This window comes from Xenopus tropicalis, chromosome 9 (assembly GCF_000004195.4).
Source record: "Xenopus tropicalis strain Nigerian chromosome 9, UCB_Xtro_10.0, whole genome shotgun sequence".
Lineage (NCBI taxonomy): Eukaryota > Metazoa > Chordata > Amphibia > Anura > Pipidae > Xenopus > Xenopus tropicalis.
Genome location: NC_030685.2, coordinates 89,165,399 through 89,183,844, shown reverse-complemented (window position 1 = coordinate 89,183,844; position 18,446 = coordinate 89,165,399). Strand labels below are relative to the sequence as shown.

The 18,446-nt window shown below is 47.4% G+C and overlaps 1 long non-coding RNA gene across 1 annotated transcript; it reads right to left on the bottom strand.

Annotated features, from left to right (window-relative positions):
• Positions 1 to 5,872: 5,872 nt before the first annotated feature.
• Positions 5,873 to 18,073, bottom strand: LOC116407531. The gene is made up of 3 exons (XR_004220392.1): positions 17,976 to 18,073; positions 15,922 to 16,039; positions 5,873 to 6,209 (listed from the first exon to the last, which is right to left on the bottom strand). It is a non-coding gene; the product is annotated as an uncharacterized LOC116407531 (long non-coding RNA).
• Between the last annotated feature and the right edge of the window lie 373 nt (positions 18,074 to 18,446).

Below are 18,446 nucleotides of genomic sequence, written 5' to 3'. Positions count from 1 at the left end.
TGCTCTCTTTCCCATGGTCAGACAGGAACCTCCCCCTGGGTAAGTGAATCCAATCTCCCCCAGTAACTTACCCAGGTACAAGAGCTCTGATTCTCTGTACTTCCTGCTCTGGGCTGCTCTCTTCCATGGTCAGGCAGGAACCTCCCCCTGGGTAAGTGAATCCAATCTCCCCCCAGTACTTACCAGGTACAGAGCTCTGATTCTCTGTACTTCCTGCTCCTGGGCTGCTCTCTTTCCCATGGTCAGGCAGGAACCTCCCCTGGGTAAGTGAATCCAATCTCCCCCCAGTACTTACCCAGGTACAGAGCTCTGATTCTCTGTACTTCCTGCTCCTGGGCTGCTCTCTTTCCATGTCAGGCAGGAACCTCCCCCTGGGTAAGTGAATCCAATCTCCCCCCAGTACTTACCAGGTACCAGAGCTCTGATTCTCTTGTACTCCTGCTCCTGGGCTGCTCTCTTTCCCATGGTCAGGCAGGAACCTCCCCCTGGGTAAGTGAATCCAATCTCCCCCCCAGTACTTACCAGGTACAGAGCTCTGATTCTCTGTACTTCCTGCTCCTGGGCTGCTCTCTTTTCCCATGGTCAGGCAGGAACCTCCCCCTGGGTAAGTGAATCCAATCTCCCCCCAGTACTTACCAGGTACAGAGCTCTGATTCTCTGTACTTCCTGCTCTGGGCTGCTCTCTTTCCCATGGTCAGGCAGGAACCTCCCCCTGGGTAAGTGAATCCAATCTCCCCCCCAGTACTTACCCAGGTACAGAGCTCTGATTCTCTGTACTTCCTGCTCCTGGGCTGCTCTCTTTCCCATGGTCAGGCAGGAACCTCCCCCTGGGTAAGTGAATCCAATCTCCCCCCAGTACTTACCCAGGTACAGAGTTCTGATTCTCTGTACTTCCTGCTCCTGGGCTGCTCTCTTTCCCATGGTCAGGCAGGAACCCCCCCCCCCCCGGGTAAGTGAATCCTAATGGCCCCGGGGTGTGTGGAGGATAAGGGACAATGCATTGTGGGATATGACAATAGGGAACAGTCCCTTTATGGACAGATCAGAGCCCTGTCCTGCCATTTGCTGCACAGGCGCATTAATATTAGTATTAGACCCCAGAGGGGAGGGGCAGGGGCAATTAATCATGCCCCGGGGCAGGTATACAAGTGCAAATTTATATTCTTTTCTCTGCCTCTCACTTTTGATTGTAAATTCCACCTACTTAGGGAAGTGACCTCTCCCCGGGGGAAGCGCTGGCTCAGCGGGAGCCCTGATTGGCCGATAAATTGGACCGTGACGCAAGGGACAAGGGTTCAACCCCCGGGTCAGCTTCCTGCGACCCCAACAGGATATGGTTCCCCCGAGCCTGGGAATGTGGGCGCTGGGGGGTATAACTGCCAGGGGGGGTATTGGGAAGAACCGCCAGTAACCCAATAATCTGCCATATTGCTATTTACTAACGATTCTCTGTCAGAAAACGAGATTTATCTGCAAATTTGTCTTTTTGTCTTCGTTAACTTTTCATTATTATGCAAATTCCGCTCACACCCACTTCCCATGCCCCCCGGGGGCAATTAGCGTGACCCGCGCCAACTGCACAGGGGCAACTTGTAATAATGCCCAAGAGCATTGCACTGTGGGAAAATAAAGGCAATCAGTACCCACAATCCCCTTATTAACTATCACATGTATTATACGGGATAATGTACCCCCTACTGTAAATGATAAGGATATTAGCAGTCACTGAGGGGTTCTGTGCCCATATAAAGGCACAAGGCTGCAGGCTGAGTTATACAGGGAACTCTGAGTATCACTCATGTATTATAAGGGATAATGTACCCCCTACTGTAAATGATAAGGATATTAGCAGTCACTGAGGGGTTCTGTGCCCCCCATATAAAGGCACAAGGCTGCAGGCTGAGTTATACAGGGAACTCTGAGTATCACTCATGTATTATAAGGGATAATGTACCCCCTACTGTAAATGATAAGGATATTAGCAGTCACTGAGGGTTCTGTGCCCCCCATATAAAGGCACAAGGCTGCAGGCTGGGGACTGGTACCCCCTTACTTTGGTTACCCTATGATGATAAGGATATTAGCAGTCACTGAGGGGTTCTGTGCCCCCCATATAAAGGCACAAGGCTGCAGGCTGAGTTATACAGGGGAACTCTGAGTATCACTCATGTATATAAGGGATAATGTTACCCCCTACTGTAAATGATAAGGATATAGCAGTCCACTGAGGGGTTCTGTGCCCCCATATAAAGGACAAGGCTGAGGCTGAAGTATACAGGGAACTCTGAGTATCACTCATGTATTATAAGGATAATGTACCCCCTACTGTAAATGATAAGGATATTAGCAGTCACTGAGGGGTTCTGTGCCCCCCATAAAAGGCACAAGGCTGCAGGCTGAGTTATACAGGAACTCTGAGTATCACTCATGTATTATAAGGGATAATGTACCCCCTACTGTAATTGATAAGGATATTAGCAGTCACTGAGGGTTTCTGTGCCCCCCATATAAAGGCACAAGGCTGCAGGCTGAGTTATACAGGGAACTCTGAGTATCACTCATGTATTATAAGGGATAATGTACCCCCTACTGTAAATGATAAGGAAATTAGCAGTCCACTGAGGGGTTCTGTGCCCCCATATAAAGGCACAAGGCTGCAGGCTGAGTTACAGGGAACTCTGAGTATCACTCATGTATTATAAGGGATAATGTACCCCTACTGTAAATGATAAGGATATAGCAGTCACTGAGGGGTTCTGTGCCCCCCATATAAAGGCACAAGGCTGCAGGCTGAGTTATACAGGGAACTCTGAGTATCACTCATGTATTATAAGGGATAATGTACCCCCTACTGTAAATGATAAGGATATTAGCAGTCACTGAGGGGTTCTGTGCCCATATAAAGGCACAAAGCTGCAGGCTGAGTTATACAGGGAATATTTACATTATATGAAGGGGGCAGTGCCACAAGTTGAACACTAGGTGGCACTGTAGTGCAACTATTACTTTTAAATAAATTGACCAATAAGAGACGCTAAAGGCAGAATGACACCGAGCGCAGAGGAATCTGTTTATATAAATAATTGGGATTAAATCTCGGGGCTCCTGCGATGCCCTGCCCTGCGATGGGGAGGGGTATGTAGGGAAGGGGTATGTAGATAGGGGTATGTAGGGAAGGGGTATGTAGGGAAGGGGTATGTAGGGAAGGGTATGGGTAGGGTATGTAGGGAAGGGGTATGTGGGTAAGGGGTATGTGGGTAAGGGGTATGTAGGGAAGGGGTATGTAGGGAAGGGGTATGTGGGTAAGGGGTAATGTGGGTAAGGGGTATGTGGGTAAGGGGTATGTGGGTAAGGGGTATGTAGGGAAGGGGTATGTGGGTAAGGGGTATGTGGGTAAGGGGTATGTGGGTAAGGGGTATGTAGGGAAGGGGTATGTAGGGAAGGGGTATGTGGGAAGGGGTATGTAGGAGGGGTATGTGGGTAAGGGGTATGTGGGTAAGGGGTATGTAGGGAAGGGGTATGTAGGGAAGGGGTATGTAGGGAAGGGGTATGTAGGGAAGGGGTATGTGGGTAAGGGGTATGTGGGTAAGGGGTATGTGGGTAAGGGGTATGTGGGTAAGGGGTATGTAGATAGGGGTATGTAGGGAAGAGGTATGTAGGGAAGGGGTATGTAGATAGGGGTATGTAGGGAATGGGTATGTAGATAGGGGTATGTAGGGAAGGGGTATGTAGGGAAGGGGTATGTAGGGAAGGGGTATGTAGGGAAGGGGTATGTAGGGAAGGGGTATGTAGGGATAGGGGGGTATGTAGAAGGGGTATGTAGGGAAGGGGTATGTAGGGAAGGGGTATGTAGATAGGGGTATGTAGGGAAGGGGTATGTAGGGAAGGGGTATGTAGATGGAAGGGGTATGTAGGGAAGAGGTATGTAGGGAAGGGGTATGTAGGGAAGAGGTTGTAGGGAAGGGGTATGTAGATAGGGGTATGTAGGGAAGGGGTATGTAGATAGGGGTATGTAGGAAGAGGTATGTAGGGAGGGGTATGTAGATAGGGGTATGTAGGGAAGGGGTATGTAGGAAGGGGTATGTGGAAGGGGTATGTAGAAGGGGTATGTAGGGAAGGGGTATGTAGGGAAAGGGGTATGTAGGGGTATGTAGGGAAGGGTATGTAGGGAAGGGGTATGTAGGGAAGGGGTATGTAGGAAGGGGATGTAAGGGAAGGGGTATGTAGGGAAGGGGTATGTAGAAAGGGGTATGTAGGGAAGGGGTATGTAGGGAAGGGGTATGTAGGAAGGGGTAGTTAGGGAAGGGGGTATGTGGGTAAGGGGTATGTGGGTAAGGGGTATGTAGGGAAGGGGTAGGTAGGGTAATGTAAGGTAGGGGTATGTAGATGGAAGGGTATGTAGGGAAGAAGGTATGTAGGGAAGGGGTATGTAGGGAAGAGGTATGTAGGGAAGGGGTATGTAGGGAAGAGGTATGTAGGGAAGGGGTATGTAGATAGGGGTATGTAGGGAAGGGTATGTAGATAGGGTATGTAGGGAAGGGTATGTAGATAGGGGTATGTAGGGAAGAGGGTATGTAGGGAAGGGGTATGTAGATAGGGGTATGTAGGGATGGGGTATGTAGGATAGGGTATGTAGGGAAGGGTATGTAGGGAAGGGTATGTAGGGAAGGGGTATGTAGGGAAGGGGTATGTAGGGAAGGGGTATGTAGGGGGTATGTAGGGAAGGGAGTATGTAGGGAAGGGTATGTAGGGAGGGGTATGTAGGGAAGGGGTATGTAGGGAAGGGGTCAAACACTGGGACAAAACCATGAGGCGCTCGGTGGCACCGGGGCCCCGGTATGAGAATGGCCCCTCGGCCAATGGCTTTTCTCTAATGGAGGGGAAGGTACCGATACTGTGGGGGTGCCGGGGGGGGTCTCCCTATTATGGGGGGCAATTAACTGCTTTAGTGCCGGAGCTGAGGGACCGGACCCCTCTCTTTGTCACGGGATTAACTTTGTCAGAAAAGCTTTGATATATTTAGGAAATAGAAACGCCCCCGCGCAATGCCTGCTGGGAAAACAAGGGCCCCACCCTGCTGGGTATGGGGGGGGGGTAACTATAAATAATTTAGGGTGCACCAAATCCCGGATTCGGTTTGGGATTGGGCCGAATCCAGACTTTTTTTTTTAAAGATTCCGTTTCGGCTGAATCCACGGTCCCGGGCAAACCGGATCCGAATTAGCATAAATTAGCATATGCTAATTAGCACCCATCGGGGGGCGGGGTTCGGCCAAACCCAAAAAAGTGGGTGCATCCCTAAAATAATTAGCCCCCATTATAATATCATTGTCTAATGTAACAGATCCCTGGCGCTGACTGTGTAGCAATGGCGGCTCTTTTCTGTAGGTGGCGCTATATGTGCCCAACTGTACCCCCCGGAGTATTGGGGTGCTGAGTGTCACCCACATTCCCACCCACAGCCAACCTCAGGGCCACGGAGCTGCCATTGCCCTTGTTCCTGTGAGGCTGCAGTTTCCATGTGGGGCCATTAGGGGGAGCTCACCTTTAAGTTAACGGTTCCATTTCCATTGGTCTTCATTGTTTATTTTTTCTAGTTTTTAAATTATTTCCCTTCCTCTTCTGCCTCTTTGCAGCTTTCAAATGGGGGTCACTGACCCCGGCAGCCAAAACCTATTGCTCTGTGAGGCTCCAGTTTTATTGTTATTGTTACTTTTTATTCCTTATCTTTCTATTTAGCCCCTCCCCTATTAATACATTAGCCTTTCCGTCAAGCCACACCCTGGTTACTAAGGTAATCTGAATCCTAGCAACCAAATAGCTGCTGAGTAAAAACTGAAATACAAATAAAAAATGAAGACCAACTGCAAATTATCCTAGAATATTACTCTCTACATCATATTAAGAGTGAACTATCTATGTGTAGATAATATAATATAAAATAGGACCCGACCCTCTATACCCGTATCCGGAAATCCTACCCCCAACCCGCTGGGTAGCAGTTTCCCTGGAGGCAACCGGACCTGCTGCAGGACCCATAGATGGTGGGAGGAGCGCAGCCCACAAGCAGGACATTGTAGGTTTCTATATAAGGAGATAAAGAATCTGCAGTTTCTGTAGGTTTCTGCTTATGGTAGTTCATGGCATTGTGGGAGTTGTAGTCCAATAACATTACACATAGATACCCCATTTTGTTACACCGATGACTCCTGCAAACAAAGAGTAAACATAATGTAAGGCAAGATAAAGGGGAACTCTGACAGCAAAAGCCAATCCAGTCAAGACTACAATTCCCAGCAGACCTTGCTGTCTGTTCTATGGCTGCACATACAAGGCAATGAGGGAGCCGGAGTCTTGGCAGCAGGAGATCCGACTTCTACTACATTGTTTCAGGAGTCAGAACAAGCGGCGAAGAGTTCAACATTTCATTTGCTTCATTATTTGGCTCAAATTCACTTTCAATATTCCCTGTGCTCCTACTCTTAAATCTACTCTTCATCCTGCCAGTTAGACAAGTGGCTGGTTGCCGGGGGCAGGGGAAGCTAGCAACCAGACAGATGAATGCCACAAGTGAGATGTATCTCATATAGCCGCTGGCGACTGGGAGTTTAAGGGGAAATAAAAGGCACACACTTTCAGCCCCAGTTGCCCCCCGTGTAGCCCCCACATGTGTGTTTAACATTCAGCAGGTGACACATGTATGTATTACACGCGGATTGGGTTTCTTTTCTCTGGGAACTTGTTTGATTTCCCCCCATTGTGAGCGTCGCACAAACATCCCCCTTGTTCTCTCGAGGGGGGAAAGCGCATTCGGGCCCCTTGCTCAGCTGCCATGTCGCTGCTTTCAGCTTGAGCGCTCTCGCCGAGGGTGGCTGGGGAGGAGAGCGCGGGCGAGACAGCCTGCCCAGGCCAAATTAAGAGATAACTCCGCACCGAGACCGCTGCCCTATTGTCCCCCCCCAGCTTTGGGGATCAGTCGCCCAACTGATTCGCCTGAAGGGCCCATTCAAGCCAAGAGCAGCGCTTTGTTCTGGGTATTCATTGGGGCAGCGTGTGTGCCCCCCACTAAGCTCTGAATGTGCCCCATGGTGGGTTTGTGTGGCCCGGGGGGGTAGGATCACTATATATAAATATATAAGGGGGGGCAGTAATGAAATAGAGAAAGTACAGGGAAGAGCGACTAAGCTGATAAAGGGAATGGGCTCAGTTATGGGGAAAGGCTGGCCCAGTTGGGATTGGTTACACTGGGGAAGGGGCAGTTACAGGGGGGGTCACTATATATAAATATATAAGGGGGGGCAGTAATGAAATAGAGAAAGTACAGGGAAGAGCGACTAAGCTGATAAAGGGAATGGGCTCAGTTATGGGGAAAGGCTGGCCCAGTTGGGATTGGTTACACTGGGGGGGGGGCAGTTAAGGGGGGGGGGTCACTATATATAAATATATAAGGGGGGGCAGTAATGAAATAGAGAAAGTACAGGGAAGAGCGACTAAGCTGATAAAGGGAATGGGCTCAGTTATGGGGAAAGGCTGGCCCAGTTGGGATTGGTTACACTGGGGGGGGGGGGGCAGTTAAGGGGGGGTCACTATATATAAATATATAAGGGGGGGCAGTAATGAAATAGAGAAAGTACAGGGAAGAGCGACTAAGCTGATAAAGGGAATGGGCTCAGTTATGGGGAAAGGCTGGCCCAGTTGGGATTGGTTACACTGGGGGGGGGGGGGCAGTTAAGGGGGGGATCACTATATATAAATATATAAGGGGGGGGCAGTAATGAAATAGAGAAAGTACAGGGAAGAGCGACTAAGCTGATAAGGGAATGGGCTCAGTTATGGGGAAAGGCTGGCCCAGTTGGGATTGGTTACACTGGGGGGGGGGCAGTTAAGGGGGGGTCACTATATATAAATATATAAGGGGGGGCAGTAATGAAATAGAGAAAGTACAGGGAAGAGCGACTAAGCTGATAAGGGAATGGGCTCAGTTATGGGGAAAGGCTGGCCCAGTTGGGATTGGTTACACTGGGGGGGGGGCAGTTAAGGGGGGTCACTATATAAAATATATAAGGGGGGGCAGTAATGAAATAGAGAAAGTACAGGGAAGAGCGACTAAGCTGATAAAGGGAATGGGCTCAGTTATGGGGAAAGGCTGGCCCAGTTGGGATTGGTTACACTGGGGGGGGGGGCAGTTAAGGGGGGGTCACTATATATAAATATATAAGGGGGGGGGTCACTATATATAGATATATAAGGGGGGGTCACTATATATATATATATAAGGGGGGGGCACTATATATAGATATATAAGGGGGCCATACAGTAAACTCTGGTTAGTAATAGTAGTAGATCCTTGCATTAACATGCACTGCTGGTTCTGACTACCTGTAACAATGTAGCAGCCAATCTCTCTCTCGTTACAGGCTCGTTACTCACAGGACAGGGAGCCAATGGGAACATTACAATATATAATGAATATAAGAGAGTTTGATCTCTAACCTGCCCCCCCCCCCATAACAATACAGAGAGGGGACAGTTACCCCCCCCCCCCCAATGCTCTAGTACTGAAACATGTGAGTATATCGGGCCTTTAATGTGAGAGGTAAATGCCCCCCTTGGGGCAAGGTGCAGAAGTTGCCCCCTGCAGGTGTGACAGCCGCGCAGAATAAACCCGTAACCGCAGGGCGAGGGGGAACGTGGAAGCGAAGCCTCAGAACAAATCGGCGCCGATTGTGAGAATAACAACGAAAATCCTGTTTTTCTTGCGTTCCATTTGTTCCTTTGTGTCGGCGCTGCCAGTAAGGCCCCTTCTCAGCTCATTAGCAGCTAATGCCCCCGCAGATGTGCCGCTGGATAATAGCAGTCATGGCACATTTACCCCCGGCAAGTTCCTGTGAGCACAATGGGGCAGGTTCTGTGCCTGCGACTGCGAGTGGATCCACGCTCTAGTGACTGTGCGTGTAACACGTCTGGGTAAGCACAAGCCAGGTGCAACTCCCAGCATGCCCCGACAGGCACCCGCGGCTTCCTACATAGGTTTGCTCAACATTTCACCCGTCACCACCGTGCCCCCCATCAGTATAACCCACCCCCCCCCCACCCGTGCCTTCATCCCATACCCAGGATTCATCATCAATATACTCATATCTGACCCCCCATTGTAAGCAGCAGTCCTGCCCTGCTTTATGGCTGAGATTCTAGCTATCTGTATAACAGAGCATTCTGTCACAGTGGCACAGATCCTATCTGATCCCCCCATTGTAAGCAGCAGTCCTGCCCTGCTTTATGGCTGAGATTCTAGCTATCTGTATAACAGAGCATTCTGTCACAGTGGCACAGATCCTATCTGATCCCCCCATTGTAAGCAGCAGTCCTGCCCTGCTTTATGGCTGAGATTCTAGCTATCTGTATAACAGAGCATTCTGTCACAGTGGCACAGATCCTATCTGATCCCCCATTGTAAGCAGCAGTCCTGCCCTGCTTTATGGCTGAGATTCTAGCTATCTGTATAACAGAGCATTCTGTCACAGTGGCACAGATCCTATCTGATCCCCCCATTGTAAGCAGCAGTCCTGCCCTGCTTTATGGCTGAGATTCTAGCTATCTGTATAACAGAGCATTCTGTCACAGTGGCACAGATCCTATCCCCCCCCCCATTGTAAGCAGCAGTCCTGCCCTGCTTTATGGCTGAGATTCTAGCTATCTGTATAACAGAGCATTCTGTCACAGTGGCACAGATCCTATCTGATCCCCCCATTGTAAGCAGCAGTCCTGCCCTGCTTTATGGCTGAGATTCTAGCTATCTGTATAACAGAGCATTCTGTCACAGTGGCACAGATCCTATCTGATCCCCCCCATTGTAAGCAGCAGTCCTGCCTTGCTTTATGGCTGAGATTCTAGCTATCTGTATAACAGAGCATTCTGTCACAGTGGCACAGATCCTATCTGATCCCCCCATTGTAAGCAGCAGTCCTGCCCTGCTTTATGGCCGAGATTCTAGCTATCTGTATAACAGAGCATTCTGTCACAGTGGCACAGATCCTATCTGATCCCCCCCATTGTAAGCAGCAGTCCTGCCCTGCTTTATGGCTGAGATTCTAGCTATCTGTATAACAGAGCATTCTGTCACAGTGGCACAGATCCTATCTGATCCCCCCATTGTAAGCAGCAGTCCTGCCCTGCTTTATGGCTGAGATTCTAGCTATCTGTATAACAGAGCATTCTGTCACAGTGGCACAGATCCTATCTGATCCCCCCATTGTAAGCAGCAGTCCTGCCCTGCTTTATGGCTGAGATTCTAGCTATCTGTATAACAGAGCATTCTGTCACAGTGGCACAGATCCTATCTGATCCCCCCATTGTAAGCAGCAGTCCTGCCCTGCTTTATGGCTGAGATTCTAGCTATCTGTATAACAGAGCATTCTGTCACAGTGGCACAGATCCTATCTGATCCCCCCATTGTAAGCAGCAGTCCTGCCCTGCTTTATGGCTGAGATTCTAGCTATCTGTATAACAGAGCATTCTGTCACAGTGGCACAGATCCTATCTGATCCCCCCCATTGTAAGCAGCAGTCCTGCCCTGCTTTATGGCTGAGATTCTAGCTATCTGTATAACAGAGCATTCTGTCACAGTGGCACAGATCCTATCTGATCCCCCCATTGTAAGCAGCAGTCCTGCCCTGCTTTATGGCTGAGATTCTAGCTATCTGTATAACAGAGCATTCTGTCACAGTGGCACAGATCCTATCTGATCCCCCCATTGTAAGCAGCAGTCCTGCCCTGCTTTATGGCTGAGATTCTAGCTATCTGTATAACAGAGCGAGGACTAACATCTGAGAAAAATAAACAATCCGAGCGCCTCGTCCCACATCAGTGAAAACATGAGGATCTCGTGAGCCGGACCCCCTCACCTTTCTTCCCAGTCCCGGGGGTCACACCCCTCTTTGACAACAGACAAGAATAAATCCCTGTTAAGCCGAAGGCAGCACTTAAATCTCTTCAGTTATTTTTTTTATTTAAGCTTTTTGGGCGGAATTCCATGAAAAGCCTTTATTAAAATGCTAATGCGCAGCGCAGGGAAACAAAGACTTTGTCAATGTGATCGCGAGGGTCTCCAAAGAGGGGGCTTTAAGTGCCGGACTCTTGACCACAGAATCTCGAGGGTTTAGTGGATTCATACTTAATATCTCGCCTGGGTAATTTCCCATACTGCGGCCATTGTTCCGCCGTCGGCCGCAAAGCTTTCCCTATATACAAGGATACGCGGCGACGCATAAAGCCCCGTGATGTCATAGAGGTAAAATTCCGACGAATAGGAAAATAACCCTCATTTCCCACATCGGCCTCTGAAAATTCATAAGGCTCGGGGTGAGATTTCCCTAACAAAGGGTTTGTAATTGGCCCCCGCAGCTGCTGATTATTTATAAGGGGATTTGGGGCAACGCGGTCTCGCTTTGCGAGCTCTGTAGTCTCGCCGAGGCCTGGGAAGTGCTCGCAAAGCCTCTCTTTTGCCGATGAATGGGCAGCTGTCTAGTAAGGTTATTCTAAACTTGACCCGGCGACTCCCTTGTACTCAAACACAGGGGTCTGTTTTAGGGCTTATAACAAAATAACATTATAGGGGGGAACAAAGGAGAGTGGGTTTTTGGAAGAGGATGACATTTTAAACAGCCGGAATTATAATTTGAACTTTTCCCGTCCCTTAGAAATTCCATGAGTCTATAGGTTGTAAGGATCAGGGAAATGTCTGTCTGTTTAAACATCCCATAGCCCACCCAACGCCAGGCTTTGGGCTCTCCAGTGGTACTACAGGGTTACACTCATCAATTACCAGTCATACCTTACTGCCCCTAGAGGCGGCAATACTGCCCCTAAAGGCGGCCATACTGCCCCTAGAGGCGGCCATACTGCCCCTAAAGGCGGCCATACTGCCCCTAAAGGCGGCCATACTGCCCCTAAAGGCGGCAATAATACCCCTTAAGGTGGCAATAATACCCCTAAATGTATTTATACATGGTAAGATCTGCTTGTTTGGTGAGGTTGCAACATCTTCTCTCAGTATGCCCACTTGGGGGGGGGGGGGGGGCAATATAGGGCTAATTTGATCATTTGGCACTAGAGTCAAATCATCAAATTACAATGGCGGGAATAGGCAGCGTTGTACCAAGGACTGCACCAATGATTCAATGTGGTCCCCGCTCCGACTGAGGATTAAACCTGCCCAATTTTAGGCCAGATATCAGTAAGGTAGGCCCGTCGGGGGTGCCCATTCACGGGCAGATCAATCAGCCTAAAGGACCCGAATTGGCGACTGAAATCTGCCCGTGTATGGGCACCTTTACAGAATGTGCCAGTCCTACCCAGGTCCTATTAGAAACAACAGGGCAAATGTTCTAATTATTGGGCACTTAGAACCTTTCTTCACATAGGGATATGCAGCTTTCCTAAAAAATGACAGATTTTTGTTAATGGGACGATTAAAGGGGATGTTCACCTTTGAGTTAACGATTCTGAGACAATTTGCAGTTGGTCTTTATTATTTATAGTTTTTTAGTTAATTCCCTTTCAGCAGCTATCTGGTTGCTAGGGTCCAAATTAACTTAGAAACCAGGGAGGGGGTTGAATGAGTGACTGGTATATGAATAGGAGAGGGGCTGAATAGAAAAACAAATTATAAAAAGTAACAATAACAATAAAACTGGAGCCTCACAGAGCAATAGGTTTTGGCTGCCGGGGTCAGTGACCCCCATTTGAAAGCTGCAAAGAAACAGAAGAAGAAGGCAAATCATTCAAAAACTATAAGAAATAAATAACGAAGACCATTTGAAAAGTTGCTTAGAATTGGCCATTCTATAACAGACTTAACGTTAACTAAAAGGTGAACCTCCCCATTAACCTCAAGAATGCTGCACATGAGGGAATGTAAGCAACTCTGCTATTGCGCATTATTTACATGTTCTGCCATTTTTTGCCATTGTGTTTTATTGTATTCTCCCGCTCCAAGGACTCACACCGGCAACCAGAAAGCACTGGGGCAATTAGACAGGGTAATACATTGCAGAGGGTTGAGCTGCAGAATGAAGAAAAAAGCTAAATATTTTGATAAACAACAAAATCAGCCGTAAGTTGTCCTAAAATATTATTACACACAGAATACCAAGAGGGTAAAAATGTTGCACTGAAATGAACAGCAGGGGTTAGGCTTAAACTAGGCTGCTTACAATGGGGGGGGGGGATCAGATAGGATCTGTGCCACTGTGACAGAATGCTCTGTTATACAGATAGCTAGAATCTCAGCCATAAAGCAGGGCAGGACTGCTGCTTACAATGGGGGGATCAGATAGGATCTGTGCCACTGTGACAGAATGCTCTGTTATACAGATAGCTAGAATCTCAGCCATAAAGCAGGGCAGGACTGCTGCTTACAATGGGGGGATCAGATAGGATCTGTGCCACTGTGACAGAATGCTCTGTTATACAGATAGCTAGAATCTCAGCCATAAAGCAGGGCAGGACTGCTGCTTACAATGGGGGGGGGATCAGATAGGATCTGTGCCACTGTGACAGAATGCTCTGTTATACAGATAGCTAGAATCTCAGCCATAAAGCAGGGCAGGACTGCTGCTTACAATGGGGGGGGGATCAGATAGGATCTGTGCCACTGTGACAGAATGCTCTGTTATACAGATAGCTAGAATCTCAGCCATAAAGCAGGGCAGGACTGCTGCTTACAATGGGGGGGATCAGATAGGATCTGTGCCACTGTGACAGAATGCTCTGTTATACAGATAGCTAGAATCTCAGCCATAAAGCAGGGCAGGACTGCTGCTTACAATGGGGGGGGGGATCAGATAGGATCTGTGCCACTGTGACAGAATGCTCTGTTATACAGATAGCTAGAATCTCAGCCATAAAGCAGGGCAGGACTGCTGCTTACAATGGGGGGGGATCAGATAGGATCTGTGCCACTGTGACAGAATGCTCTGTTATACAGATAGCTAGAATCTCAGCCATAAAGCAGGGCAGGACTGCTGCTTACAATGGGGGGGATCAGATAGGATCTGTGCCACTGTGACAGAATGCTCTGTTATACAGATAGCTAGAATCTCAGCCATAAAGCAGGCAGGACTGCTGCTTACAATGGGGGGGGATCAGATAGGATCTGTGCCACTGTGACAGAATGCTCTGTTATACAGATAGCTAGAATCTCAGCCATAAAGCAGGGCAGGACTGCTGCTTACAATGGGGGGGGATAGGATCTGTGCCACTGTGACAGAATGCTCTGTTATACAGATAGCTAGAATCTCAGCCATAAAGCAGGGCAGGACTGCTGCTTACAATGGGGGGGGGGGGATCAGATAGGATCTGTGCCCACTGTGACAGAATGCTCTGTTATACAGATAGCTAGAATCTCAGCCATAAAGCAGGGCAGGACTGCTGCTTACAATGGGGGGGGGGGGATCAGATAGGATCTGTGCCACTGTGACAGAATGCTCTGTTATACAGATAGCTAGAATCTCAGCCATAAAGCAGGGCAGGACTGCTGCTTACAATGGGGGGGGATCAGATAGGATCTGCTGCCACTGTGACAGAATGCTCTGTTATACAGATAGCTAGAATCTCAGCCATAAAGCAGGGCAGGACTGCTGCTTACAATGGGGGGATCAGATAGGATCTGTGCCACTGTGACAGAATGCTCTGTTATACAGATAGCTAGAATCTCAGCCATAAAGCAGGGCAGGACTGCTGCTTACAATGGGGGGGGATCAGATAGGATCTGTGCCACTGTGACAGAATGCTCTGTTATACAGATAGCTAGAATCTCAGCCATAAAGCAGGGCAGGACTGCTGCTTACAATGGGGGGGATCAGATAGGATCTGTGCCCACAGTTGTGCCCATTAGTGCCCACGCTACAGGAGGCAAAACATAATGCCCTGAGAAACCCCAATCACTGCAAAATATGTTGACGTTTCTGTGGAAAATCTGTGGAATTCAGAGAAAGAACAAGTGAATGACCCCCCCACACTGGGTACAAACACACAGGTATTTCTGTGATATTGACTCTCACTCAGCCGGATCCCAGCCCTTGTGTTGTGTGACTTTAGTGCGCTGAACACCGCAAAACCACAATTATTCGCTCAGAAAAATGGAATTGGGGCTCAACATCTGTGCGGATCGCTGAGGGAACTTGCGCTGCAATTTGACATCGCAGATCGGGTCTCGGCTGCGGAATTTGCCCGATTGTTTGCCTGTGGGAGGCCATTGTGCCCTGTCAATTTGTGAATTTGTAAATGTGACCATTCAGTTTAAGTTAACCCTTAATAGGTCATAGAATAGTCATTTCTAAGCATCTTTTCAATTGGTCTTCGTTATTTATTTTTTATAGTTTTTGAATTATTTGCCTTCTTCTTCTTCTCTTTGCAGCTTTCAAATGGGGGTCACTGACCCCGGCAGCCAAACCCTATTGCTCTGTGAGGCTCCAGTTTTATTGTTATTGTTACTTTTTATTCCTTATCTTTATATTCAGTCCCTCTCCTATTCATATACCAGTCTCTCTCTCAATTCACTCCCTGGTTACTAAGGTAAATTGGACCCTAGCAACCAGATAACTGCTGAAATTCCAAACTGGAGAGCTGCGGGAAAAAAAAATGAAATAACTAAAAAACTACAAATAATAAAAAATGAAGACCAATTGCAAACTGTCTCAGAACAGCACTCTCTACATCATACTAAACATTAACTTGTGATCAAATATCTTCTCACCCACAATTTTTTCTCTTTGACTGGGAATTTCATTAACATAAAAGTGGCGCTGCTATGGGTGCAGAACCTGCCCCTTCCACGACCCACTACAAGGGGCAATTTTACAAGCTGAACCTGCCTGATCCCCGGCTAAGCTCCCACCTTACCTTTACTCTTACTATTACCTGAACACAGATTGATTTTGTTGTCTCCTCAAATTCCTTCCCCTTTGATTTTGATTGGCTAATTGATCTGTATGATAATTTACGTTCATCAGATATACAGGATTCAGTAGAATGAAGTCTAAGGGAGAAGACACAGAGAGCTACTTAGTAGCAGCTACTTGTCACAGTTATTATACACCATAAAGTCCCCTAGACAATCCCTCACTAGGGAGGCACTGAATCCACTATTTTAGGGTCTGGCTGAAAAATATTAAACTTCCATGTTTACGTGATAAAAAGTCATATGATTTTATGGATTTGATTCGGTTCGGCCAGCGAAGTCGTTTGCACGTGGGTAGGAAAGTGGCACAGAGTCGGGTACAGAGGGTGGGGGGCACTGGTCCATTCTCTGTAAGGTTCTCAGTGGGGTCCCTCAGGGTTCCGTACTGGGGCCACTTTTGTTTAACTTGTTCATAAATGACTATAAGCAATGTATCAGTGTTTGGCACAGAACCCTGCAGCCCAGTCAGTTCCACCCAGGGTGGGGCACCTTGCAGCAGGGTCTGGGCAAATTGGCAAACTGGGCGGCTAAGTGGCAGATGGGATTTAATGTGGATAAATGTAAAGTCATGCACCTGGGGGGGTAACTATCTGCCCCCACTTATAAGCCTTAATGGGACTGCACTGGGCAAATCCATAATGGACCTTGGAGTCCTTGTAGATAAAAAATCTTGGCTGTAGCAAGCAATGCCAGGCAGCAGGGGCATGGGCAAACAGGGTATTGAGCTGTATTAAAAGGGGTATAGATTCACGGGAGGAGGGGGTTATTCTTCCCCTTTACAGAGCGCTTGTAAGGCCCCATCTAGAATATGCTGTTCAGTTTTGGTCTAATATTGTTGTATTAGAGAGGGTCCAGAGAGGCTTCGGATGGGGTTTCTTCCTTCCTCTGGATCAGCTAGCAGTTTGGCAGGTTATATATATTGTGTGTGTGTGTGTGTGTGTGTGTGTATATATAGTCCACAGGTATAGCGGTGCACACTGGGAATCCTTTAAAAATTAGCTTTTATTGAAATATATAAAACTTAATACATGGAGAAATAGGTCAACGTTTCGGCCCCCATCTTGGGCCTTTGTCAAGACCTTAAACATGTAAAAACCATCAAAGCTATAAATAGATAAAAGCACAAACCCACACCCAATGGCACAAGTCATTCCAGTCATGTGTCAAAATTAAAAGAAACCCTGTACCAAGGAGAAAACAATATCAAACACCATAAGGAGAATTATAATGAGCATACCACTGGCCATAAACTCCCATTTATATTCTGGCCCATCACCTTAAATTAAGGGCCCTAGAATCTTTAATAATTTAAGGTGATGGGCCAGAATATAAATGGGAGTTTATGGCCAGTGGTATGCTCATTATAATTCTCCTTATGGTTTTTGATATTGTTTTCTCCTTGGTACAGGGTTTCTTTTAATTTTGACACATGACTGGAATGACTTGTGCCATTGGGTGTGGGTTTGTGCTTTTATCTATTTATAGCTTTGATGGTTTTTACATGTTTAAGGTCTTGACAAAGGCCCAAGATGGGGGCCGAAACGTTGACCTATTTCTCCATGTATTAAGTTTTATATATTTCAATAAAAGCTAATTTTTAAAGGATTCCCAGTGTGCACCGCTATACCTGTGGACTTTATTGAAATTGCTTGAATCGGTAGCACCTGGGTCAATTAGCCATTTGCTAAGGAGTGCTGAACCCTCGTGGTTTGTATATATATATATATATATATATACATACCTGTATATATATATACATAAAGTTTAAACTTGATGGACATGTGTCTTTTTCCAACCTAACTTACGATGTTAGATGGGAATTAAGGGCAGGCAGTACTTCCCCAATATAAACTGACCATGGGGGGGCACTGTTGCACTGCAGTCTGTGGATACATTCTACCCGGTGCCTGTGATGAGTAACAGAATAGCAGCTCCGAGTCCCATGTGTAAGTACAATATACATTACTGCACAATTTTAAGGAAATCAATAAATTTTATTGTTGGGGGTTATTACCTGGCTGAGTGTGATCATCTGTAACAGCTGTGCAATAGGAGCCCAGCGGCAGCTTCCGGTTCTGCAATTATAAAGTTTCCTTCCCTTTTCTCACTGTAAATTCAAGAGAAACTGAATTAACAGCAATTGACTGCAACCATGTTTCACTAGCCTTGGCTCCTGAGATGTTGTGAAACTCAACTCCCTGCATATCTAGATGTTTGATGCTATAGCAAAGGATGCTGGGAATCTCTCTGAGATGGGCACAAATCTATTTGGGGAACCTCTTAAAGATCCCATGCTTCTGCCCAGCTCTGACTCTCTTCCCATGCTCCTAGGCTGCTCTCTTTCCCACGGTCAGTGGGGGGAGGGGCTTGGTTGGGGACCTCAAATTATTATTCTCCATAGTTTGTTCCAGTCTGGGAAAGTAGTAGCTATTTGTTCATTAGGCCAACCTAATAAGCCAAAGCCAGAAAGTGATCAATACAGATC